Raw genomic sequence first — 25,398 nt, forward strand, 5'->3', positions numbered from 1 at the left:
TCACACTTAGAATTTTCCTATCCTTTCTCTTATTCAAAGGAACAAGCATTTATTAAGGTCCTTGTATGTGCTGCACACTGTGCTAAATGCTGGGGATACAGAAAAGCAAAAACAGTCTCTGCTTTCAAGGAACTCAGAATCTAGTGGGAGAGATAACATGCAAATAACAATATATTAAAAAAAAACATACATACAGCATAAATTGGAGATAACCTCAAGGTGGAAGGAATTAAGGTGGGATCAGAAAGGGCTACTTTTGGTAGATGGGATTTTAGTTGGGACTTAAAGGAATCCAGTAAAGCCAGGAGGCAGAGATGAGGAAGGAATTCCAGGCATGGAGAATGGCCAGAGAAAATGCCAGAGAAAATGCCTAAAGTCCAGGGAATTCTGTGTCTTTTTCAAGGAACAGCAAGGAGACCAATGTCACTAGATCATAGATCCTTTGGAAGAGTAAGGTGTAAGAAAACTGGAAAAAAAGACAAAAATAAAGTTTTAAGAAGCCAAACAGAGGATTTTATGTTTGATCCTGGAAGTAACAGGGAGCAACTGGACTTTATTGAATGGAGATGTGGGATTGGAAGGAGGCCATTGTCAGACTTGAACTTTAGGAAGATCAGTTCAACAGTTGAGTGTAGTATTGATCAGATTAAAGTGTGACTTGAAGCAGGGAGACCAACCAGCTGACTACTGCAATGGTCCAGGCATGAGGTGATGGGGCCCTGAACCAGGTTGATGGAAGTGTTAGAGGAGAGGAGTCGTAGATGTAGAGAAGAGATTTTGAGAAAGGTAGAATCTGTAGGACCTGACGATTGGTGGAATATAGTGGGTAAGAGAGAGGGAGGAGTAGATGATGATGATCAGGTTGGAAATCTAGGTGTTTGGGAAGATGGTGGTCTCTTCAACAGTATTAGGAAAATTACTATCACCTGTCACTGTTTCTTCTAGTAACTCTGCTTCCTTAGTAATCAGTCATATCACTCTTCCCCAGCCCCCTTAGCTGCTTGTAATCCTCTCTGGGCTTTAGAGAGCAGATTACTAGTCCATTTTATTAGAATGATATATGAAATAAAAGTAAATTAGCAGTCCCAATGCCTTTTTTTTGTTTCCTTCTCTGATCTCAACTGGAATTTTGATAGTTGAGGCTGCCAAGAAAGAGGGCTACAAGTAAAGGAGGTGTCAATATCACTGAATATTTATTACAGCACATTATATTTGTCATGTAGGCATTGCAACATGATAAGTACCTGGCATGCACAAAGGTTTTCTGTGACTAGCATGACTCTGGTGGGCAGAGGAAAAAGATCTGGGCGTCTAATTTGATGACACACATTTGGCTCAGGTTTAAGTTTCATCCTGCCTACCCTTTATAATCTACATTTCCTCCATCTGGGATTTCACAGGCCGGCAATAAACAAATGCAAACTTTCATTTCCATAATATGAGGGAAGATAGGTCCCCAGAGTGGAGCGTGCTTTTTACCCTTCATCCTGGAAATTTAAACCAACAGATTTGATAATAAATGTTAAGGGTGTGCAATTAACATACAAAGTAGCTGTTTGGAAAGGGCACGGCAGACAGGAGTCTGGCTCCAGTCATTTCTGTGCACTCTAGATATGAGACAGCTAATAATACTCTCTCTATTTATGTGTTTCCCTTGGAGGTGCTCTGAGTGCTTTGTATAAAGCAACCCATTAGACTTTCCAAAAGTCTCCTGGAAAAGGCAGGTGACTACCGTCATGGCCTTTACTTGGGAGGTAGAAAACTTGAAGAACCATGAGGTCAACAGAATTGACCAAGGTCTCATTGATGGCAAATAGTGGAGATGGGAAGAGGAAAAAAAAACATCCTAACTTCTAATTCAGGGTTCTGATGAAAAGAAATGAAAGGGGACACAGAGGCTGTCTCAGCACAACATCCAAATAAGGTATCACTAGCTGGTGGAGCAAGAGATCAGAGGAGAGTTTTTATGCAATGAGGGGAGAGAGAAACTGGGGCATTGCTCAATGTGGTAGAAGGAGATAAACTTCGTGAAGACACTCCTGGAAAGGCTGCTACTGGAGGAAGGTGAAGAGAGGGCCAGATGAGGTAGGAGCTCACCAGAAGCACAGATACCTAAGAGATGGGGAATGGGGGATGGTGGAGGAAGCATATCAACTTGTATCTTCCACTTTATTCAATCTTGTTACTAGAGGACGAGAACAGTTGTTTTCACCTGCTAAAGGAATACAAATGCTGAGAATGCTCTCTAAACTTTGATAATCTGAAGCATAGCCTATAGTTCCCCATCCTATTAATAAGTTTTTAGAAAAAGCCCTTGGAGGGTACATAGAAGGAGAGCAAAACGGATTTCAAGTAAGAGCATTAAAACAGAGGCTTATCTAGGTCAGATGACAGAGGATCTTCACAATGCTAAATCTAAAGGGATGAGATGAAAGAAAGAAACTAGAAAATGGAACAAGAGTTTCAAACCAACAAGGTCTATATGGAGACAAGTATATAGACTTCTAGGAGGATTGTCAAATTGACTATCTCATTCCCTTTGGCTTTGCTCTTTTTTGTTATGAATGTGCATCCTGCTCACCTATTTTGCTTTGAATTGGCATAGCCCCCATTCAATGGTTATCACATGCCCTTTTCTGATTTAGTCATATCAGTAATGTTGAAGTCTAGGCCCTCATTGAATCGTGCTGCTTTCCTGAGCTGACCTATCTTCCAGGATAAGGACTTGGGGTGGGGCAGGGTGGGTTGCTCTGATTTTATTGGTGTAGGAAACTTACAATGATGAAATTCCCTCTAAAATGCCAATCAGCTTTCTAGCACTTCTTAGAATCTGAGAGAGTTGACTCAGGCAATGGAAAGTTAAATTATCTGCCCAGAACCAAACCTAAAATTATGTCCTAAGTGGGACTTGGACCCAGGTGTTCCTGTTTCTGAAGACAGCTCTATTCACCATGTGGTGCCGCTTCTTCAGATAAATGATTTCTCCTTCAAAGGTAGGATAGATGTTGTAATTGAGGAGGCCTTTATGTGCACCATTTTTTACCGACTGCTTGTGTGGGTCCCTTTAGCTTTCTTCCTTCGGGTCATTGGCAGCCAACTCCTCATTAAGCTTTCTGTTTAGGGAGCAAAGAAACAAGTAAGTGAAACATGATGCTATTAGTATTCTGCTATTATTTCTCACAGTGATTATACCTAATAGAATGGAGAGAAGATTGATATTACTTTTGCTAATGACCCAGCTCCTAATGCAAACTAGAAGTATTCATATTTATCTCTAAATAACAAGCCAAGACATCCAGTGTCTCTCAAGGCAACTAGCATAGGGATTTGGCAACACCTGGCCTTTTGTATCATTCCCTCCTCATGATGTGATCTTTAAATGGACCATAAGGCAAAAATTCACAGAGTCCCTTTCTTGTCTCCATATATCCTTCAGAATAGAGGGACAGCTGGGCCAACTGGTCATTAGCTATGCCTTGTACTATTTCACTCAGAGAGTCACAACTCTTGTCAGCAACTGAGAAATTCTATGAGACTAGTTAAGGAATGTATGCATTCCAGGCATGGGAGATGGCCAGTATAAAAGCATAGAGAGAGATGGAATTTTGTGTGTGAGGAACAGAGAGGGTTCAGGAAAGGAAATAATGTAAAGAGATGTTGGAAAGATAGATTGAGATCAAGTCATGAAGGCATTTAAAAGGCAAATATAAGAGATTATATTTTATTCTAGAGCTAATAAGGAGGCACTTGAGTTTACTAAATCGGGCACTGATGTGGTCAGACCTACATTTAGGGAAAATAATTTTAGCAGTGTAGAAAATGGATTAAAGTGGGGCGAGACATAAAGCAGAGAGATCTGTTGGAAGATAGTTTTGATAATCCAGGAAAGAGGTAATGAGAACATGACTTAAGATAGTGGCTTGTGATTAGACAAAAGAGATCAGATAAAAGAGATGTTGTGAAAGTAAAATGACAAAACTTGTCGATTGATTGGATATGGAGAGTGATGCAGAATGAGGATTTGAGTTTGATGTTGTAGTTATGAACCCAGAAGAATGCTGGTACTCTTAACAGAAATAATAGTTCAGAAAAAGGAAAGATAATGAATTCTGTCTTGGATTTGTAGAGTATGAAATGTCTCAGGGACATCTATTTTTGAAAAGCCCAATTGGTAATTAGTGGTGTGGGACTGGAGAGAGACTAGGACTATTACAGAGATCTGTGAGTCATTTGCTCAGAGAGGGTAATTAAGCCCATGAAAGCTGATCAAGTCTCTGACAGCATAAAGAGAAAAGAGAGCCAAGGTCAGAATCTTGGGGTGTATTAATAGTTATGGGGTATGGTGTGGATGATGAGCCAAAAAAGGAGATTGAGGAAGGTTCAAGAGGTAGGATGAGAACCAGGAGAAAATAGCATCATAAAAACTCAAAGAAGAGAGAGTATGCAATAGGAGAAGGTGGTCAAGAATGTCAAATTCTTCATTAAGGTCAGGATGGATGAGGAATGATAAAACACCATCAAGTTTGACAATTAAGAGATCACTGGTAAATTTAGAAAGAAAGAATGGCACTCCTCTTCCAAATTTTCCCAATTCTGCTGATGATAACCCAATCCTCTGAGTCTCCTAGCTTCATAAGCTTGGTGTCATATTGAGTCACTGAGTCTTCTCCCCTAGCCGTGTCCAATCAGTTACCAAATCTTGGCATTTCTATCACCTATTCATACAGTTACCATCTTTGTTCAGGCCCTTATCACCTCCTGCCTAGACTGTCAAAAGGGTCTCCAACTTAATCTCTTTGCCTCAAATCTTTTTCTACTTCAAGCCATCCTATACACAGTTGCTAAAGTGATTTTCCTCAATGGTAATTCTGACTCTCACTCCCCTACTCAGTAAACTTCAGTGGCTTCCTATTTCCTCTAGAACGAAGTATGTACTCCTCCGTTTAGCTTCTAAAGTCCTTCACAGTTTGTCCCTAACATATCTTTCCAGCATCATTGGATGCTCTTCTTCCCACAAGCTATGATCCGGACAAACTAGCTTTCTCTCCATTCTTTACCTAGACCATTCCATGTCTCAAATGGCCCACCTTCCTATCTCAGCCTCCTAGAATTCTTTTCCCTTAAACTTTAGCTCAAGCATCAATTTCTACATAAATTCTTTCCAGTCACCGCCCCCCCATTACTATTTCTCTCTCCCTATTTTGTATTTATTTTTCTTCTTCTTCTCTATTCACTTCTTTATATGTTTGTTGTAAGCTCCCAGTGAGTAGGAATTGTTTCATTCTTGGTACTGGCTTCCCCAGTACTGGGCACATATCAGGTGCTTAATAAATGCTTATTGCTCAATTGATTATTCAAAAGAAGAGAATGATGTGGAAAGAGGGGAAAAGAGGTGGTAAAAGGAGAGCATAAGAGAAATTGAACAGGTGCAAAAGATCATCCTTCCCATTTTCCCATCTCTTCCTTTGTCTCTGACCCCCCCCCCCTTTTCCCTGTCATGACAACTGAAGAAGGGAACATGGGAAGAGACTAAGAGTGTCTGAAAAGTGTCCTGATGTCCAAAGTATTTTGAATGGAATCCAGAAATCTACACAGTTTTGAGGAAAAGATTCTCACCCAATTGAAGCTAAGTCAACTACTCTTTTCAATTTCTTTTTATTTGCAATGACCAAATGGAAATGTAAGGCTAGCAATGAAGAATTCTAATCCATCAACAAATTTCTGAGGCTACTTGAAAAAGACAGGGTCCCAACACAAACAAATTGAAGGCATGGTCATTGCCCTCCTGAAATGACACTTTATTTGACAAGACTCCTACAATCATGATGTGGAGAACAATAGCAGAAAGTCTAAATCTAATGATATAGTGGAATGGTTCAGACTGCCTGCTCCATCTTGTTTTACCTGAACAGCTATCATAGAGTGAGCTGAAGTGGGAGGAATCCTAAGCGGAGACGGCAGGAGAAAGCCTGAATGTTTATTTAACAACCATTTCAAACCATTCAACATGACTGTAGGTGTCTAAGGAGGCAGCAGCCCTAGCCAGTCAGATGATTATTGCCATGGAGGACAGCCGCTCGGTCTGAGCAAGGGCTTCTGGCTAACTGTGAATCTGAGAGTTCAGATCTTGAACTATACAGCAGGCTCTTCAGAAAGCAACTGCATGCGCTTGCTTATCCTGCCACATAGCAGACCCTTAATAAATGCTTGTGGGTTGATTAGATTTCACAGGTGCTCAAGATGAATGAATCAGTCTTTCCAAACCCAATCACTTATGGGTTCCAAGAACTGTAAGTTGTTATATTTAAAATACAGGAAGAAAAAAAACAATATAATGACTTACGAGGTAGTTGGATACAGTAGATACAGCTCCAGATCTGGAGTCAGGAAGAATTGAGTTCAAATATAGCCTCAGAAAATTAGTACATATGTGACCCTGGACAGGTGACTTAACTTTTATTTACTTCAGTTTCGTCATCTGTAAAATGAGAATATTAACAATACTCATTTCACATGGTTATTGTTGGGACTGATTGAGATAATATTAGCAAAGTGCTTTTTTAAATATTCAAAGCATTATGTAAATACTAGTTATTAGTGTTATTATTGTTTGTTATTGTTATTAGCTATTATTAATAAAATGGATCAAGGTGGCTCAATATTCTAGATGGAGAAAAGGGGAGGGAGATCCCTGAACAATACCAAATTCCTCGAGAGCTCCAGAACCCAAACTCTAAAAGGTAGGGCAGGGTCTTTGAACCACTCAGCTTCTTAGAAGGAAGATCCTGCGTGTGGTCTTAAAGCTAGTGGTCCAGCAAGGGACTGAGCCACAGTATAGGGGAAGAAAAACTATGACCTTTTCCCTCTGCTGCTAATTCAACTTATTTTAATGGTATAGGGATGTCAGGAAATGGAGCTGCCTTTAGCAACTCCAAGTTCATTTTGTTTCAGAGGGAGTCCAACCCCGCATAATAAATGCTGGTCATAGAAACAAAAAAAAAAGGCAGTTCCTGCTTTTTAGAATCTTCATTTTAATGGAGAGACACCTCATGTGGAAGATTTTCAGCTGCAAGGCTGATGGAAAGGTCCCATGGTCCTAAGGGTGCAGAAGCAAAACAAATGGTCATGCCTCTTCTTTAACGTCATTTCCACTGATAAAAACCACATCATGTTCTGCTGTTGACTCATTTGACGATGCCAATTTCTTTGGTGATGACAACTTTGTTGTCTGGGTCTTCAGTGGCTGTGACTAAAGCACTAAAAGAAGTAGTTTCCAGGAAATATCTCCATAGGATTTGCTTCACTGGATGATGGGTGGGAAGGTTGGACAAAAAGGAAGGCACATGGTATTGGGAGGAGGGGAAGGGTCATTGCCACCACCAGAGCTCTTAGAATTACCTGTCTGTGTGTCAGTGGGTCAACAGTTAATGATGATGGTGAGGAACACAGGCCCCTTCTCCACAGTGATTGCTCTCTTCAATAATGGCTGTGACATATGGGCTGGAAGCAGAGTCATTGGTTTGGGAGCTACCACTATTTCCAAGCCTTTGAGTTTAGGAACCTGGCTTACCAACATGTAAGTCTGAGGCAGGGTGGTGATTGTGGTGGTAATGATGCTTTGATTTGCTGGCACAGGGTAGCTTCCTGTTTCAGTCAAACTGGCTTACCTTTCCTGTAGATGGTATTGATACTCAGATGCTGAGGATGGTTGATCCCTTTTCCACAGGAGTATTTTCCCTGGACGATAGATCTGGGGAATGAGCTAGAAGAAAGGCCCATGATCATAGAAACACTGCTATTCCCAAAGTTCTTGAGTTCAGGATCTTGGAATGGGTCCAGTCAGTTTCCAGGAGATGAGGAGGTCAAAGTGCTTTTAGGTGGTTTGCTTCCACTTGCCAAAGCTGCTCCAGCTTGGCTAGCTTGCTATAAAATGGAAGGAAAATTAACCTTTACTTCCTGTTGTGAAAGGCTGTTGGGAAGAAGGCACTTTGTAAATTCCAAAACACTAAAGGAATATGTGTTCTTATTTTTGATCATATAATCAAATTACATCATTGTAGAAAATCAAATATTCTCAGCTTGAGAGGGGGAACCTCAAAGATCATCTAGTGAAACCCCACCAAGATGCCCTCTGTGACCCTGGTAACCAGTGGCCTTATGACTTTTGCTTGACAACCTCCAAAGAGGGGAACCCCCATCTCACTCTGAGATAGTTCTGATTCTCAGGAAGGTTTCCCTTATATTCAACTGTAATATGCCTCCCTGCAACTCTCATGCATGGCTCCTAGTTCTACTTTCTGAACAAGTCTAAATCCTTTGGGTTCATAACTGCTTGGTGCATCCTGGGGACGTGGAGATTTCAGGCCGCATGACATGGGACCACACGACCATATAACACATTGATCTTTTCCTATTAAGATTTTGTTGTTGTTGCAATTGCCTCCCCAACTTCCAAAGACAACACCTGCTGTTGTTTGTTTCCAAGAACGAGATCACAACGTGTCTAATTCTATTCCTTTCATTTCTTGCCTCCATCTTCCTGTTTATGGAACAGTAGTTAACCATCTAAGTCGGCATGCTGAAGATGAGAAATGGACTCAAAATTTCTGAGAAACACACAAATGAGATTCGTAGAAGTTGTTTCTTGTTTTGTTTTCTTTTGTTTTCTCCTCCATTTGAAGGGTTGGAGGAGTAGTCCATGAAATCTTCTTCTTCTCAGGGCAGCACCACTTTCTCTCACTTCATTAGACGTTTTCTTCAGGTTCACTTTTCTCCAAACTGGCAGTATTTCTGGAGAGGGTGAAGTTTTCAAGATAATAGGAAGAAAGGCTACAGCAGCTTAGTAGACTACTCAGACCTGGGAGAGCTGGAGGAGTCAGCCCAAAGAGTCATAGATTCCTATACTGAATGACATTGGGTTGGCAGTGACTCAGGGGTCATTTTAATCGATATATCTTTCACAGTGCCTAGCTGAGCGTTCTGCATACAATTTAGTAAATAAACCTAAAGTAGGTTAAGTGTTGGTTAAATTATAAAGTTAATTTCTGACCTCATAGTGCTTATAGTCTAGTAGGGAGATAAGACACAAGGATATTGATAATTTACAAAAATATAGAATAAGCCCATTAGAGGAATGCAAAATACTACATGAAGTCACAAGAGGATGTTATTATGGAAGTTCCAATTATAAGCTATTATTGACCTAGGGAGTTGGGGAAGGCTTCTGAAAAGAAGTGGAATTTGAATCACTTTTTAAAGGATAATAGGATCGTATATCCATATCTATGTGTGTATACATATATATTATATATACACTTATGTATATATACACACATACATACACATACATACATATATATGCATACACAAGAGTAAAATATATATATATATTATATATATATATATATGTTGCCATATAATCTAACCTGTACCCAAAATAATTTCTTATTTCAACTTCTTTCTCTCTTTCTTCCTTATACCCTATGGTGTCATCCCTAACAAGTGAACATCTAACTATTGCTTATAAACTTCTAATGGGGGACCAGGGGAAGCATATGGAGAAACCTGTTGCATTTTAAGATAGTTCTAATTCTTAGGAAGGCTTTTCTTTTTCCTTGATATAAAGCTTGATTTGCTTCTATTTTTTTTCTGTAATTTCCATGCATTTAGTACTCCTGGTTTTGACTTCTTGAGGCCAAACCAAGTAAGTCTAATTTCTCTTCCAGGAGATAGCCCTTCAAATCCTTAATAACTATCATATTCCCCCAGGAGTTTTCCCTTCTCAAAGCCAACCAACCCAGGTTCCTTCAATTGGTCTTCATACAGCATGAACTCAAGGTATACCACTTGATTTCTCTCCTTTATATCTCTCCAGTTTATCAATAGGCAAAAGGTGGGGGGATGGATGGGATATTCCAGATTCAGGGAGTAAGGTGATAAATTTCAGAGTATGTTCAACAAACTGAGAATAATAATTTGTCTGGATCATGGAGTGATTTATATGCACAACTCTCTTGGGCATATGTGATGGAGGGGGTTTTCTAACCCTCAATCCCCTTTAGAGCAGGCACTACCAGGTGATCCATGGATAGGGCACTAGGGGCTAATAGTTAGAAAGACCTGAGTTCAAATCCATCCTCCGACACTTACTAGCTGTGCAGCCCTGGGCAAGTTAACATCTGTCTGCTTCAGTTTGCCTTACAGTTTCCTGTAAAATGTGGATAGACAAAAGCATCTACTTCCCAGTAAAGGATAAAAAAAGAAAAGATAATATTTGTGAAGTGTACAGCATAGTACGTGGCACACAATTGATGTTTAATAAATCTTGTTTCCCTCTTTCTTATTTTTCTTCAGGGCTCTTACTTGACTGCTGACCCAGGACTCCATAGATTTACTAAAAGGTTAATCTTTACCCCTCATGCCTCTCCCTCCAATTGGCCTGGAAAGGGGTAAGGATGATTTTCAGAGTTACCCTAGTGGGAAGAATGCCCTTCCAGATACGGGGCTACAAGTTGTGAGCTTATGGTTTCCTAGACAAGTCTGCATCTGGGATGGGATTACCTCCTGTTTGTGTCTTCCATTCATTGGTACTGGGCCTTATGAGATCCTGAAAGGCGGCTGGAGTCTTACCCCTTCCTAGGCTCCTGGGGTACACATTATCAGCCACCAGGACAACTGCATTAGCAAAAGCAGCAGCAAAAGAAGGGGTAGGGAAAGGGCTGCCCATAGAGAGCAAAGTCATTGAATGAAAGTGCTGTATTGAGCAAAATGAAATGTAAAATACTTAATAAGCATCTCTCAGAAAGAAGTGGTTTGAAAATATCCCATTGAGACTTGACTATTAGCTTCTCAACTGATTGTAATCATTCCCTGATTCTTGTTTAGTATTCTTCCTTGGAAGGAATAAAACAGACTGTTTCATACCCGATTTTTGTTTGTACTCTGGGTACCTCTTTAACTTCCTTGCCCCTTGATGGACAGGACCCCTTAGATTAGAGCTCAAAATAGAATCATTCCAAGAGAGTATGAGGCAAAGGTGAAAATGAAACCCTGGAAGCCTCCTTCCCCATTGTGGAGACAGACAACTCTAGGACAAGAAACCCAGGGCAAATCTGGAAAGCAAATAAAGGACAGAGATTGGGGAAGGTTGCCAACCCCTATGGCCTCAGCCTAGCGGTGTATGGCTAGCAACAGTACTGGAGATAATATTACAACAATGAAGACTGTAGCACCTGTGTGAGGCTTCAATGAGATAGCATTATAGATGTTGGGTGACCCTACAGAAAGCACTATGGAAATGTCAGCTGTTGTTATTATCACCTACCACTGAAGCATTCCAGCGAAGGCTTATTGCTTACTTGTCAGTTTTTGGAGCCTGTTGTAAACAGTATTCGTGCACTCAATAGTGAGTTGGATGACAAAACGTCTGAGATCCTTTTCAGCTCTGTTTTTTAAGCTTAATTTCTCTTCCACAAAAGGCCACTTGATGCTATCATGAGCTGGGACACTGGATTGGATTGAGTTATCATAGGTTCTTAAAGATATCAACTGGCTGTATGACCATGAGCAAACCACTTAACCTCTCTGAGACTGTTTCTTCATCTGTAAAATAGTATTATGATAAGCAAATGAAATAATGGATACCTAGAGTTTTGAAATTCTTAAAGAATTATGCAAATATCCGCATGGCTTCTGAGATCTGCTCTGGGTCCAAGTGATTTGTGAGGGATGTTCGTAAACAATCTTAGGAGATCTTGAAATGAATTAAGACAGGCATAGCTTCCAGGCGTGAGGATGTGATAGTCTCTCTACACTCTGGTCAGACCACATTTAGAGTATTATGTTTAGTTCCGTACCCCATGGTTTAAGAAGGCTAATGGCCATCTACAAGGGGAAAGATATGAGAGCTGTCTTAGCATATTTAAAGGGCTAGAGAAGAATAGATTTTTTTCCGCTTAGTTTAGTCTCAAAGTACAGAACCAGGAAGAATAAATGGATGTTGCAAAGTAACAGATATAGACTTGGTCGGAAAAAAAAAACAACAACAATTAACATTGACTAAAAGTGGAATAGGCTGCTTTGGGAAGTAGGGAGTTTCCCCTCCCTGGAGTTCAAATCGAAGCTAGATGATATCTTGTTAAGTATATTGTAATAAAGGGATTCATTTTGAGCATAGGTTGGCCTAGATTCCTGCTGAGATCCTTTCTAACTCTGAAACCGTGATTATATGACACAAGATTTGGTTTATCTGGGACCCACCTACATTTAGAAAGGAGGCGGGGGGAGTTAATGGTGGGAGCTAGCAGAAAGGAAGAAGGAATGATCTAAGTTCAATTGAACATAACAGGAAAAATCATTAGGACTCTGGTGGGCTCCAAGGTAAGAGTTGCTTTGGGAAAGGGAGAAAATTTGAAAACACACAAACCATCAATTCCAAAGATCATAGCAAGATAGGATTCCATCTGGAATAGTTCTTAGAGATCATTCCAGAGGTTAAATATGTGTGTCTATATATATAATTATAATCCATGGATTTTATTTTATGCATTTAAAAAGCATTATTCTGAGAAAGAGTTCACAATATTTTTATAATTATTTCAATTTCATGGTAACTCTAAAAAAAGGGAAAACACAATTATCCATGTTATGTCTTTGAAATCAAAAAACATGGAGAATATTCAAGAGAGCTGTAATATTACAAGACTTACAGAGTAATGTATAGGGCAGTTTGGGGTCAGAGTTCACTTCTTTTATGTGAGGGAAGCAGAAAACATGGAGAAAACTGAAATAATGAAATTAAACAATCTATTTTTGAAACCATGGGGTCTTAGCTTCTTAGAGCTTCAATTTCTTTATTTTTGAAATGGGGATAGTAATAATTTCATTACCTGTCTCCCATGTTGAATTTTAAGGATGCTAAGGTCTTTCCCAGGGTTGCCCAACATCTTATCCTCCATTACAAGGTAGCAAATACACAATTGCCATTGATAATAAACTAATAAAAATCTAATAATCATTGTACCCTAAGCTTCCAAGTGACAACATGAATAGAAGTCTAATAATGATGATAATAATAATGATAGCAGGCATTTATCCAGTGGATTAAGATTTGTAAAGTATGTTACATCATTTTATTTGAGTCTCTCAACAACCCTATAAAATAGGTTTTAAGGGTATTATCCTCATTTTGCTGATGAGGCAACTGAGGCTTAGCAAGGTGAAATGATTTGCCCATGTTCAAATAATTAGAAATAGGATTAGAACTGGGGTCTACCTGATCTAACAGTTGTAGTGTTCTGTTACACCAAGCTGCCTCTCAATTAAATCATTGCTTAATTCAATGATGACTTTTATGCTTTTCTGAGAATCCACAGGCCATATTTTCTTTTAACTAAGTTCTATCTTCGGCTGTACAGAGATTTTTAAAGAGGTTTTCCCATAACTGTTTGTTAAGGGGGTGGGGCATCCAGAAATAATAACTCTATACATTTTGTTGAAGTTCTATCAATGCTACTGTTTAATGCCAAGGCTAAATCAGTAGATTTTATAGGAAATAAAGACTTTAAAAGACAATAGTATCACTAAATATAAGGCCATTGCAGTGTTCGTGGAGCTGTATTTAAAATGCATAGCTTTCTTTTGAAAGGTAATAGCATGGCTTCTAAACGAAATGAAATAGCAATGGCTTCTAAAGTCCCTCTTTGTGGCATGGAATCACGGAAAGATGGCTGGAATCAGAGTCAGAAAACTTGGTTTCAAAACCCTGCTTTGCTATTTCTTAGCCAGGTGGTGCAATAGATAGAGCATTGACTGTGGACACAGGAAGACCTGAGTTCAAATCTGCCTCAGACAATTATTAGCTGTGCGACTCTATGCAAGTCATTTAATCTGTTTGCCTCAGTTTCCTTGACTGTAAAATGTAAATAATAATAGCAACTACCCAGCATTTTGTTATGTATCAATATTTGTGAAGTGCTTAGCACAGTGCCTAGAACATATTATGCGCTTAGTAACTGTTTCCTTCCTTCTTCTCCCCTCCTTTCCCTCTTTCCTTCTTTCTTCTGTCCCTTTCTTTCTCTTCCCCTTTCTCCCTCCCTCTTTCCTTCATTCCTTCTTCCTTCCTTTTTTCCTTCTTTCCTTCCTCCCTGAGCCTCAAATTTCTCATCTGTTAAGTGGGGGGAATGTCTGGCCCAGTTGGACTAGAGGATCACTTGTAAAACTCTAATACTGTTATTCTATGATTCTGTTATTTGAGTGATATAGACGGAATTAAAGTAACAGCAGCTGGTAGAGAAATATCCTAATCATGAAAACAGAGGAGGGGAAACTAGTAAGCTAACCTAGTGGATTTTCAATAAAAGTCACTCAGATAGGTGATAATGTTCTTTAGTTGTAGAAATCATTAGTAAGAATGATAAGTGTTAGAAAATAAAACACTTAGGGAAAAAATGTGACAAAACCTTATTTAAACTTTCAGATACTGTCTTGGTTCCCCAGTCTGACTCTATCAAAAGACAGTAGCCTCCAGGAATTAAGTTTCTCCATTTCTAAACCAGGCACAGTCAAACCTCAACAGATTAGATCTTTAGTTTTGATTGATGTTTTGTTTACTATTAATTCATTAATTTGTTTATTTTTCTGTCAACATGCTGGAGGCTCTTTTTATAAGTAAGAATGCAGCTGTCAGGCTTCTCACCTACAGCTGGTACACAGAAAAGATTCATGCAGGATCAGAAAGTATGAGTGGGTTGCAATGAGCCCCACTGAAGGGAATGCCTACAAAGCTCAGATCATAGATTCATTAAGGAATAGTGAGGCATCTTATTTATTTATTTGTTTTTATATTTCTTTTTTTAACATAATCATAGATCATTAGACATGGAGTATACTATAAAACATCTTATATACTAATGCTCCCCTGGGTGTTCACTCTCCTGGATGTGAGTTTTTCCTCCAGTAATATAAATCACACTGGGCAGCAAGGTGGCTCAGTTGATAGAATATCAGGCCTGGAGTCAGGAAAACCTGAGTTCAAATTTGGCCTCAGAAACTTACTAGCTGTGTGACCCTGGGCAAGTCATTTAACCCTATGTTCCTCAGTTTCTTCATCTGTATAATGAGCTGGAAAAGGAAATGGCAAACCACTCCAGTATTTCTACCAAGAAAACCCCATACAGGGTCAGGAAGAGTCGGGCACGACTGGAAGCAACTAAACAATGACAACAATATAGATTTTTAACTCTTCCATGCCTGACCATCTCCTGTAATGCTTGTTCATTTCCTCTCTTAGTTCATCATTCATCCACTCATCAGTCAATGGACAAGAATCTCACAAACTCAAGTAACTATAGCCTCCACTCTTAAGCTTCCCTTCATCTCACAGCAGTCCATTGCCCCAAACTGTTTTTTTCATATACATATACATATACATATACATATACATATACATATACATACATATATATATGCATGTATATGTGTGTGTGTGTGTGTGCGCAGTGCTTTAAGGCTTGGAAGGTTTACATATTGCCTCATTTAATCCTCACAATAACCCCATGAAGTAAGTGTTATTATTATCATCCCCATTTTACAGAAGTGGAAACCAAGGCTGAGGGAACTAAATGACATGTCCAGGTCACACACATAGCTAGTGACTGAGGTGAGATTAAAACGCAGTCCAGTGCTCCATCCACTATGCCAGCTAGCTGCATAAACAATTTTAACATCAGCCAAAATAATGTAAAGGAAAAACAATAACAACAACACTGAAATATACCAGGGCGCTAATCAATGCAGGAGTCAATTGACTATTTGCTTCAAAGCAAGGCTCACTGTACCCAGCAGAAAAGACACCAAGGTCATCCACTGCATTCTCTGGCCTCACCAATCATCTGGACTTTTGTCTTTCCACTAGCCTTTGATAACTTTGGAAGACAGAGTAGGCTGACGACTCTGTGCAACTCTGCTTCACTTAAACCCAATTCACACACAAGTCAAGACTTCACCCCATGATATCGTTGGTCCTCTTCGAAAACAAAGGATGAACACCAACAGACTTTAGGTGCAGAATGTGGAGTGTGCTGTGAGACATGGCTGCCATGTTTGTTTGTGTCTTGCTGATGAAGGTCTTCCAGTAGTGGCAAGATACCCCCTTGCTATGGATGCTATCAGAGTAATTCATATTTCGGGCAGTATTTTGGACTAGTCTCTGAAGTACCTTCCAGCTCTGAGATTTGAAGATTGTATGTATGTTCATGCTTAGGGGCTTTAGAGAACACCTAGTCTAGTCGAGTCATCCTACAGGAAAGGCCTAATGACATTAAGTTGCTTGTTCAAGGCCACATAGCAAGCCCGTGACAGGGCCAGTCCTGGAATGCAGGTCTCCTACTTGTCCCTCCAATGTTCTCTCTACTTTACTGAGTTGGTTCATCAGTCAAACAGCATGCATCTGTCAGACATTTTTTGGGAGGTAGCCCTAGTTTTATCCGATGCTTCATCTGCCTCCAGCCTCCTCATTTTTCCTTTTCTTTCCCCTGCAAAGTTTCTGTGTATTTCATGCACAAATAAGCTTCAACTTGAGATCACAACATGGGCTATAATATGACATCAATTGCCTTGAATTAAGGAGTTTAGGTTTAACATATCATCAAGACAGTAGATGAGTGACATAATGCCCATCATAAAGTGCAAACTTGTCATTTGCAATTACCCACCAGGGATCTTGGGGATGGAAAAAAAAAAGGTATCACGAATCAGAAAGACCCTTTCCTAGAATTACTTATTCACTGTTCTTCATGTAATGGCTGCTTTCTAGATGGATGTCTCTGTCAAATAAATGTAACAAGACCTTACCCAGTGCCTACTGTGTGCCCTGCTGCTCTGAGCACCTATTATATGTCCAGCTATGCCACACTGTGTTGGGAAATACAAGAGGTAACATGCTCCAGGGGAAAAATGTGTTGGATATGGAACTATGAGATCTGCATTTGAGTTCTGGATTTACCATTTAGCAGGTCTCTGGTTTTGTCTCCCTCTCCCCAATCTGCTTTAGCCTTACTGCATCTCAGTACTCCTGAGTTAAAGCAGTTCACGAGCCTCAGCCTCATCCAACAAGCAGGAATTATAAATGAGCGCTAACATACCTGCTGGAGGCAATAGAATTTATTTTAAATACATCTTACTGACATCTTTTTTATATCACTATAATTTTTCCCCAGTATTATTTTCTCTCCCCTCCCATAGAGTCACCTCATATAACAAATGGTATTTTTAGAGACAAATGAAAAAAGATAAGGAAAAATCAGCATAACCGATCAATATATCAAGAAGTCTGAAAATATGTGCAATGTAGAACACTAGTGAACCTCCTACCTCTGCAAGGGAGTGAAGTGGGGGTGTTTTCGCATAGCTCCTATTTCAAGCCATCTTTGTACTTTATAATTTTGCGATACTTACTTTTGATTTGGTGTTCTGGTTGTTCTTTCCATTTACATTTTGTAGTCATTGCATATAGTGTTTTCTTGGCTCTGTTTACTTCACTCTGCATCACTTCATGTAGATCTGTTCATAATTTATTATATTCATCACATTCATCATTTCTCACAACACAGTAACATCCTATTCCATTCCTGAACAATAATCTGGTCACTTATTAAACAATGGGCATCTACTTTGTTTCCAATTCTTTGCTATCACAGAAAGTAATAATAAAAATATTTTGGGGATATATTGGGATGTTCTTAACAATGGCCTTCTCAGAGTATAACCCTAATAATGGAATCTCAGGGTCAAATGGTATAACAGTTTGTTTTATTTGCATGATTCCAAACTGCTTTCCACAATTGGTGTTCTGATTCATAGCGCTGCCTAGAATGCACTGGTGTTCCTATCTTCTCAAACCCCTCCAGCACTAGCTATTTCCATTTTTAATCAATTTTACCAATTTTCAGGGTGTGAAGAAGAATAGGTGTTGTTTTGATCTGAATTTTTCTTGTTATTAGTGATTTGGAGCATTTTTATATGGTTATTAATAGGTTACATTTCTTCTTCTTGAGAACTGTTTGTTTCTGTCCTTTGACCATTCATCCACTGGGGAATGACATTTGGTCTTACATAGGGCCATACAATTTTAACATCACTAAAGAATTGCTTTTCAAGTTTTCAGAGTCGAAAATTCCAAAAGAATAGAAATATAGGGATGATACTAACACCAAAGGAAGAAACAGCAAAGGAGACATCAGTCTCTACCGACCTATAAATGTCTTTGCTTCTATGTCTACAAACTCATCATGGGAATGGTGTATACACGCAGCAAGTATATCCTTCAAGAAAACATCAAAAAGCAATGACCAGGATTTCACAGGCATTTTTTCTGTAGTAGTCCACATTCTCCCAGAAGGTAGAACTAGTAATAATAGATGGCAGTTACAGTGAGGCAAACGTAAGTTTGTGGTGAGAAAAGAACTTCATAATAATTAGATATACTCAGGAGTGTGCTGGAATCAGCTCAAACTGTTCCAATAGAGCCTGTAGTTAAATTTCCAGAGTGAGCATTGATACTTCAGAAATTGAAAAGGCAATCAGGGTTTGATTTGATATTTTCTTTACTGCCATCATTAACTCCTACATTTCCACCAACAAATCCACATAACTCATCCATTTGTTTGATGCTTCTTTCTTCAACATATTGTTGGCTAAAGTCAGGTGGATGTCTTCCACAGAAGGCCCTTTGACTCCATTTTTAGTTATTTTATAAATTCTATATGGAGTTAAGACATTTTTGGTCATTTTGAACAAATCCAATGGCATGTATATGTAATTAACTTTTACTTTTTCATGGGGATATCTTATCTGGTTCCCAAAGTTTTTCCTGTAGGGTTTTGATCTGGTTATAGAATATCCAAAGGATGTCTATTAATCTTCCTCTATTTCAGTGAGGAAGTTTTGATCATCCTATAGATGCTTTAGGGTGATAATCCCTGTGTTTCATTAATATTGTACAGGTTTTTGACAGGATACCTAGCAAAACTCTTAAGGTCCATTTTATAGTTTTGAAATTGTACAATAATACTGGTAGTGCCTAGGAATTAATTACTTTCATGTAATATTCACTTTCAGCATTGATTTAAGTCTCAAATACATTTAGTTACAGTCTTCTTTTTTATATTATTATGTTTGATGCATCTTGACTAGAGAAGACCATTTCATTTTGAAGGTATCACCTTTTTTATTGGTACAATGTGACCTCTAGATTCACACTCAAATTCTTCAATCTTTATCTTTCCTAAGAGTAAATTAAGAATTTTACACTTAGCAAATTCATATGAAATTTTGATATCATTAGAGAATTATTTAATGTGATGAAGGCAATTGTAATGTGTTTTTTTTGGAACCACAAAGCTTGATGTCATACATGTGCATTGAATGATTAAAAGATGTTTCAGTTCAGTACCTTCTTTAATTTGGAAGTCATACTTACTTTTACATAGAAATAATGGATTTAAGGCTACAAATGACCATAATGAATTTAACCCATCTTCCTGGGAAATGTCGCATTTTATATAAATTGTTTTTGACATTACTATGTTGGTGGCATGTTTTAAATGGAAAAGTTTTCCTTGTAAATATTTACTCTAGCATTCTCTTTCTACATGGGTCTATTTTGTGTATTTTCAGTACACAAACAAATCATGAGGGCAAAATCAAGTCAAAGACATGGCAATAATAAAGGAAGTGTAGATACTTTAGAGCAACTTGTTCAATTATAGAACTGATCACAAGTTGATCTTTATACCCCTGGAAATTTTTTGGTACATATATTTTGTTCTTTAGCCAACATAGTGTTTTTCTTTTATTTATAGATTTAAAAAACCCTGAACCTTTTGTACAAAACACATAAACATTAATTGGCCTATATTTGGAAGGCTCACTGACATGTTCATCTCTGGGTCGACAGTATGAAATTTCTTCTTTAAGAAATGTAGATTTAGGGGCAGCTAGGTGGCGCCGTGGATAGAGCTCAGGCCTTGGAGTCAGGAGAATCTGAGATCAAATCTGGCCTCAGACACTTGACACTTACTAGCTGTGTGACCCTGGGCAAGTCACTTAACCCCAATTGCCTTGCCAAAAAAAAAAAAAAATGTAGATTTAGTCAGATTTATATCTAGGAGGAAACTTAGGTGTTGTCAGTAATCCATGCACCGCTGTGAAGCCAACAATTATGGATATTATCTAGCCTCACTGCTTTAATTCACAAGAAAGCTTGATTCAAGAACCTCCTTTTATTGTTTCTTCAAATGAAATAAAAATTGTCTGACCATATAGATGATCAGAAATTTTCCACATCCTCCTTTTTCATGGGTTCACTCTCTCCTCTGATGTCTTTGTTTCTTCTGTTTCTATAGGGAAATGTTTAATTATTGTTGATTTAAAAAAAATTGTTCTTTCCACTATATTGAATCCTTTTATCTCTTTAACATTCTGCATTTTGCTTTCTATTGTTGACTTAAGTAATCTAAAATTTCAGACATACAATAGTATACAATAGTAGTTCCATGTTGCATTTTTTTGTTGAGCTCTCTCAATTTGCTTCCTCTGTAATGATGTTTGACACCTATCCTTAGGAGTATTTCTTAATAACTTCACCTTGGCTCATATGCTTCTTAAGATAATAATGGTTCATATACATATATATATACACACACACATATATATATACACATGTGTATATATATATATATATATATGTTTGCATTTATAATATATATATATATAGTTCAGGTCCTTAAATGTTTTAAAATTTTCATCAAATATTGTGAGAGAATGTGTTTATTCATGATAGTTATGGAAGATACTAGCATTTTTGATTACTCTGTATTGGTGTAATTTATTTATTAGTTGGATTTGCTCCCTCAAATTCAAAAAGACTTTTGCAAAATTCTAGCCCAAGTAAGCCCATCTCCTCATTAAAGCATTTGAAGCATTAGGATTATTTTTGTCATCCATTTCATGATTAGGGATGACTCCTAGAATTTGAGTTATGCTGATTTTCAATCCTTCCTAGGTTTTTAAAAATCTTTCTCCCTTTCAGATTTTAGTATTTCTTGATTTGATGTCTTTTTGCATAGGATCTAGGCTTGAGGGTGAAGTTATTTCTGATGATTATCCTGAATGTTTTTACCAGTACAGTGCTGTGTGACTAAGGACTTAAGATACTGTTCACAAAAAATAATATAAAACCCTTACATATGATTGATAAACTCTGTTTCTAAATGTGCTATGATATAGTGTAGGCACATTATTATTATCATTATTAATATAATCATCATTATTTTTATCATGATTTTCATTATATATTAAGTAGAAGATATTGACTCTGGTTTCAATAGCCTTGGAGAGAAAGGTTTTGCACAACCAATTTCCTCTCTGATGCATCATGTGTTATAAGTGACTCACAGTTCTCAAAGGCTAAGCCCACATATTACAAGTGCAGGCAGGTTCTTTCTGTTGGAAAGACTTCAAACATGGGCTTGACAATGTGCAATGTATATATTGTCTAAAGACTAACTAAGCTAAGTGCAGAAGTACTTGTCATTGATTGGACATGAGGTGATAGATTATGTTTGGCCATGGCAACTCACAAAAAACATTACAAAATAATAAATAATGGAACGCAGGAATAATAAATGCTACAGGAAGTCAGATAAGATAAATGTCCTTGATAACTGTAGTTAAATCACAGGACTTTAGATTTAGATTTAGAGATTGAAGGCAGCTTAGAGATAACCATTGTCTCCAGTCTATCATTGCACATGTGATGAAACTGAGATACATAGAGTTTGTTACTTGCTCATGGTTCATAACTAGTAAATGTAAGAGAGAGGATTTGAATCTGGTCCTATGACTCCAAGTCACATAGTTTTGTCTGTTTGTGAATTGAGGATAAACTTCATGGAGAATCTATAACTTAAGTGGGGCCTTGAAAGGTAGGTGAATTTGGAAAGGCACAGAGAAGAGATGAGGATATTTCAGATTTGGGGCCAGGAATGAGAGTGGTATGTGACTGGAATGGTGCAGAGAGTAAGGACACAAGTTGAGGGTTTATGTTTGGAGTGATTTTTTTTAGTTGTTTCAGTCATTTCTGACTCTTCATGACCTCATATGGTGTTTTCTTGGCAAAGATACTGGAGTGGTTTGCCATTTCCTTCTCCAGCTCATTTTACAGATGAGGAAACTGAGACAAACAGGGTGAAGTGACTTGCCCAGGGTCACACAGCCAGTAAGCATGGGAGGCCAGATATGAACTCAGAAGATGAATCTTCCTAACTCCAGGCCTGACACTTTATTCACTGTACCACCTAGCTGCCCACATGCTTGGAGGACTAGGAGATAAAAAGTTGAATTAATTTTTAAAAAGTCCAAATTATGGGTGGGAGTTGATTAGAAGACTGAGAAATATGAATTTGGTAAATATACAAGCATTTATTAAATGTTTAGAATGTGAAAATGAAGTAACTTCTCCCCTTCAACTTTTTGTCAATATTCTTTGTAGGACAATGAATCCTGAGCAAAATTTGGTTTGCATGCAAAGCTCTGTGCTAGGCACAAGGTGTGTTGAAAGGAAACTTAAGACAGAATCCCTGACTACTCAGACCTTGCAGTATAGTTCATGAAACAAAATAAAAACACTTGACAAGTACAATAAGTATGCTAAATTAGAAATTGATAACAATGCATTATGAGAATGTACGATATAGTGGAAAAAGCATCAGAATGAAAGGCAGAAGGTCTAGGGTCAAGCTTTGGTCATTCATGAAGTACACAATCAAAGGCAAGTTGAATTCCCTCTCTAGGTCTTATACAAGACCCTCTCTTGCTCTAATATTCTATGTTATTTCAGTCATGTCTGACTCTCTGTGACTCTCTGGCACTCTATCCACTGTACCACCTAGCTGCCCAACATCCATGGTCAAGGGTTTTGTCTTGCACTAACATTCTATTTTGCACATTCTAACATGCTCTGGTCTAGGTTCTAATTTTCACAGGAGACAAAATCCAAGAAAAAAGCCAGTAGTAAAAACCCAGGTCCTAAATTGTCTAAACACAAATACCCTGTCTAGACAAGAAACAAGAGGAATCAGAAGTCCAAACACAAGAAGGGCCAACAATGGTGTCAATGAGAAATGTTGTAATGTGAACCATGACTGATTTATAACTCTGGGTGGATATACCTTATTCAAAAAAAAAATAGATTAAGTAAAAGGGGTGGGTGGTGAGGAAAGGATGAGGTATATATGAAGAAGGTATGCTCATTAGAGAAAATACTAGCTATTACTTGACCTGAAACTAAACTTTAAAAATAAGTTCAATAAAAAGGCAAACTACAGAAAAAATATATATAAGCATAGTTCACATTTTTTTTCTCTGGGGCAGGAAGAAGGGAAATGGATATATCTAATTTTCTTTTCAAATGCAAATGGTTTTTATCAGGCAAAAAGGACAGTTTAAACCAGCTTATTTCCTGGTCTAAGTCACTTTCTTCTTTCATTGGTTTTTGCTAATGAATTTAGTATTCTGCCCAGTAGACACATACTACTTACCTGTCAGTGCTTTAGGAAGCTCTCTTTGACCACTAATTGAAGAGAAGGTGCTAATGGCATCTGTAGAGGAGTTTCCTCACTTGGAAGATCGTTATATCAATGAAATTGCAGCTAGAGTCCCTCTCTATATACGCGTGTGAGGAAATACAGGAGAGAAGAGGAAGGAGCAGGTAGTGAAGCATGGCAGAGATGATTTAAGTAAAGTACAAAGGAGGGAGAAACAGAAGGGATTTTGTCATTGGATAGAAATAAAAAATAGATGAGAAGTTTGGGAAGCAGAGAGACATGATAGAGTAATGATGGGGATTGCAATTATCCAAACGTCTGCTGGAGCTCACTCACTCTTTGTTAAAAACAAAGCAGCAAATAATGTCTTTATTTGCCTTGGTGAAAATTCCTTCCTACAAAAGGAAATTCCTTCCTGCAAAATTTTAGAACAGAACTCCCCTTTATTGATTCCTATAAGAAATGAAGGAATCAATAAGGTGGATTCTATTCTAGATCTGACTCTTACTAACAGGAACTGTATGTTGAAGTGAAAATGATAGGAACTTTGGAGGCAAGTGAATTCTCTGTGCTAGAGATTAGGATAGAGAAGACGAAAGCTGGACATAGTGTTGGCATTGGGAAAAGTAAATTTCAAAGGGTTCAAAAGAAAAATAGATGAGCTCTTGTGGACTAAAATATTTTAAGGGAAATCACCTTAAGAGGAATGGGAAATGTTTGAGAATGGGTTTCCGAAGAAACCAAGAGAAAATGGGATTTGTCTGAAGAGACCACTGTGACTGCATGGAAACCCACCAACTAACTTAAATTTTAAAAAGAAATATATGGAAGCTAGAAACAAGGTTAGATAATAGAGAGTGAATTTAACAGTGTGATGTGGTCCTATAAAAAAACAATGCTGAGAGCTCCAAAACTCAGAATGAGCTGAGCATGGTGAGGTCAGGACAGAATAAGGGGACTTTTTAACTTTTTTTTTAAACTAGAGAAAAGAAACAAAGACTGAATAGGGTCTCACTCAAAAAGGATGTGATGATGATGTGTGATAACAGAAGGAAGGCTGGACTGTTTGTCATTTTGTTTTGCTTTCCTCCACAGATGAGAATCCTTTTAAACTAGAGATTACAGAACAAAAATGACCACCAAGCAGTTGATAGCCAAGAAAACTAAGGAGGGTTTAAGAGAGCACCAAATGTCCTTGAAGAATTTAAGTCATCTGATCCAGATGAACTGTATGCTCAGATGCTGGAAGAAATGCAGGAAGGGATTGATGAGTCACTCAATAATATTTGAATGATCATGGAAAACAGAGGAGGCAAAAGGAGATTGTGGAAAGGAAAATGTCACAATTTTCAAAAAAAGGAAAGAGAAAAGAGTGTGCAAATTAGGTCAGTGAACTTGACTTTGAATCCAGAGAAAATTCTAGAACAAATGATGTTGATTAACAACTATACAGGGAAGCTGCCATTCCAAGGAACTATCATGGCTTCACCAGGAACAGGTCATGTCAGACTAATCTCATTTCCTTTTTTTGGAAATATTACTAAAGTAGTGGTTGAGGGAAATGATATGGATATAGTTTGTATAGAATTTAGCAATCCTTTTGATAAGATAGCTCACGGCATTCTTGTGAAAATGGAAAAATGTGAATTAGACAACAATACAATCAGATAGGGACAGAACTAATGGGACTAATTGGAATAAAGAGTGACTGGTAATGTTCGACTGTGCTGTTTTAATCTATATCAATGTTGAACTCAAGATGACTCTTCCTTATTTCAGGCCCAGTACTCTTTCC

General features: G+C 38.1%; 1 long non-coding RNA gene across 1 annotated transcript; it reads left to right on the top strand.

Annotated features, from left to right (window-relative positions):
- The first annotated feature begins 2,041 nt into the window (after positions 1-2,041).
- LOC114041796 lies at positions 2,042-24,761 on the top strand. The gene is made up of 3 exons (XR_003568944.1): positions 2,042-2,085; positions 10,354-10,448; positions 24,699-24,761. It is a non-coding gene; the product is annotated as an uncharacterized LOC114041796 (long non-coding RNA).
- Positions 24,762-25,398: the final 637 nt, after the last annotated feature.

This window comes from Vombatus ursinus, unplaced genomic scaffold (assembly GCF_900497805.2).
Source record: "Vombatus ursinus unplaced genomic scaffold, bare-nosed wombat genome assembly UNPS02014180.1, whole genome shotgun sequence".
In the NCBI taxonomy this organism is placed as follows: Eukaryota; Metazoa; Chordata; class Mammalia; order Diprotodontia; family Vombatidae; genus Vombatus; species Vombatus ursinus.